This window comes from Vombatus ursinus, unplaced genomic scaffold (genome assembly GCF_900497805.2).
Source record: "Vombatus ursinus unplaced genomic scaffold, bare-nosed wombat genome assembly UNPS02014812.1, whole genome shotgun sequence".
Classification (NCBI taxonomy): Eukaryota; Metazoa; Chordata; class Mammalia; order Diprotodontia; family Vombatidae; genus Vombatus; species Vombatus ursinus.
Genome location: NW_020954590.1, coordinates 4,862,189 through 4,865,168, shown reverse-complemented (window position 1 = coordinate 4,865,168; position 2,980 = coordinate 4,862,189). Strand labels below are relative to the sequence as shown.

General features: G+C 35.2%; 1 pseudogene; it reads right to left on the bottom strand.

Annotated features, from left to right (window-relative positions):
• Window positions 1-408: 408 nt before the first annotated feature.
• Window positions 409-1,026, bottom strand: LOC114053819 (annotated as a pseudogene).
• Window positions 1,027-2,980: the final 1,954 nt, after the last annotated feature.

Here is a 2,980-nt window from a genome sequence, read left to right as displayed (position 1 = left end):
AGGTTTCATCATTTAAAAAGGAGAAATATTGCATAAAGGAGAAAAACATTCATCAGCCATTTTTGAAAGAGTCATGATGGGAGGAGAAAATTAAATTCTTCTTCCCACAGATACACCTTTTGAGGCCACTCCTACATATGATAATAAGAGTCCAGTCTTCAGTCCACCAACACCACTTTCATTACCAAAACAACACAGATTTATTTAGTCCTTGCTATGTGCAAGCCACTGAGGAAGATACAGAGGAAATAGATAACATTATATGAGGCCTCTGTCTTTAGAGAACATGTAAACCCAGAACTAGGAGCAATAGATGGAAAGATCCACATATGTCTTACCACCAAACATTTGGTGGTAAGGTAAGAGGTGGTAATTCCTCTGCAGAAGGAATGACTGCTTAAGACGCCTTCACAGGCCTGGTCCTGAAAGTCCCTTGTTCACAAACTACCTCTTCACAAAGCAAGTCTGCCACTTCCTAGATTTGCCACTCTGAGGACAAGAAAGCTTCTCACAATGCCTCAGCCCAGTTTCTTGTCAGAATAACTGCAAATAGAGCTCATCACTTCATCCTCCTACTTGTTTGCTGGTTTGGCACAAATTACCAAAAGGAAAACTTGACTCTGCAAGGATAGGAAAATAAGCAATAAAAAATACATTTCTATCCTTGGATTTTTGAACTGCACTTTTCAAATTTCCTTAAGCATTCAAAAGTATAGCCTTAAGGATATCAAGGTTCAATTGAGCTTATTCTTGATTTCATCATTTTCAAAGAAGACATAGTCACTCATATTTCACCTAAAATGGTTTTGGTAATCATGTTACATCTTATGATTACCCACATTACTTTTCAATGTGTTGTTGTAACTTGGAGGTTTAGCTATTTTTAGCAAAAAAAAAAATTTAAAAAAAGACATAGAATTTGAAGTAATAAATAGATTCATATGCAATATTTTTCTTTTTTGTTTCTTTTGGTGCTATACCTTTAAACTAACATCTGAAGGGTAATATCATCATATTTTCAATCATTTGGTTTCAAGTTTCATGAAAAGGAGAACTAAGGCAACATCTTGGTGGACAGACTTTGGTTTGGAACAAGCTGTCATTACTGACTTCCATCTGAGATCTCAGCACTTCCAATCTGGAAGCCAGGTTTGCTTGTTCTCATTGACAAGTAGTGGGAGATAAGTTTTGGAGAGATAGGTAGGGAACAGAATATAAAGGTCTTCAAATGCCAGGCTAAATAATTTGGATTTTTTCTGCAGATGCTAATGAGCATTTGAATATGACTTTGATATGTGCAAATCAATATTTTAGGAAGATTAATATACCAGAAATGCATAAGATATAACAGAGAAAAAAGAGCCAACATGAATCTCAGTATACTTTAGAACATTTTTCGTGTATTATCTTGAACTATTATCTCATGTATTACATGTTCTAGGTTTCTAACAAATATATTGTATAACATAAGATCATAAAATGATAACTTTAGAATTAGAAGGGACCTTAAAGTCCATCTAGCCCAACTCCTAATTTTATAGATGAAAATACTAAAGCCAAAGCAGATTAAGTGACTTGGCCAAGGCCACACAGGTAGTAAATATTAGAGGCATAATTTGAACCCAGTTTCTCTGATGCCAAGGTCTATGTATTTTCCAATTTGCCAATTTACCAATTCTACCTAATAGAAATATCCCACAGTCTTAAGAAGTAGAGGAATATTTAATGAATATTCAGTTTAATTCTCTTACTTTGAATTTGGGAATTTATCGTATAATTATTTTGAAGATATATATTTCCAAAAAGTCTTGATAGAGTTAATAGATTTAGGCATTATGTGATTTCTTAATAGGAAATTAGAATAAAACCCTCTGAAGTTGGAAGAACAAAGGGAAGGTTCAGGAGCAAGCAGCAGCTATATAGCTCCAATAGCAGAAGTAAGGTAGGATCTCAGTGTCAGTATCTACTCATCCCATAAAAAAATGACCAAGGAAGAAATCCCAGACCAAAAGGGGAATCAGCAGTTTCATCACTATGAACCAACAGAACTTTCTATTTGTCTGATTTGGGCTGAGTCTAGTAGCTTTCCGTTGTTGCTCTGACAGATCAGAAACTTGAAGAGCTCAGACTAGGGGCCAGTTCTCAGACTTTACCTTGGATCAGACCACTTAGAAAGCACTGATCCTTACCCTGTCCCTGAAATCCTAGAATAACACAACACTCAATATTTCCAAAAAGCAGAAACAGGAGTAGCACAGGCCTTCCTTCCAGAAGTGTAGAAGACCTCAACCCTAACATTAAGTACAAAGTCAGGCAATAGGCTAGAAGAACGTGCAAACAAAAAAGAACTGCATCAGAATGAGCTATTATGGTGACAAGGACACTCAAGACACAAACACACAAGAAGAGAATGATTACAAAACATCTATAAGCAATGCTTTAGAGAAAAACACAGCTAAGTGTTTGTTTTTAACAAATGGAATGAGAGAACTTGAGAAAAAACTGGAAAAGAAATGAGAGCTATGGATAAAGAAGAATTGGAAAGGGAATTTATAGCTGGGTATAAAAAGTACAAAATCTTCCCCATTAACAACTTTCCTGAAAATTAGAATTGGCCAATGACTCCATGAGGCAATAATAAATTTTAAAACAAAGAAAAAAAAGGCTAAAAACACAAAAGAAAATGCAAAGAATCTCATAACAAAAAATAACTGACCTGGAGAGCTGGTTAAGGAGAAAAAAAATAAACCATCTGAATGCCATGACCAAAAAAATGAGCCTAGACAGCGTATTTGAAGAAATCTTAAAAGAAAACTGCCCAGATTTCTTAGAACCAGAGGACAAGGTAGAAATAGATTAAAAGCCACCACCTACCAAAAGAAGTCTCAAAATGAAGGCTTTCAAGAACATAATAGTCAAAATTCAGAGCTTCAAGGTCAAACAAAAATTGTTTCAAGCAGCCAGAAAGAAAGAATTCAGG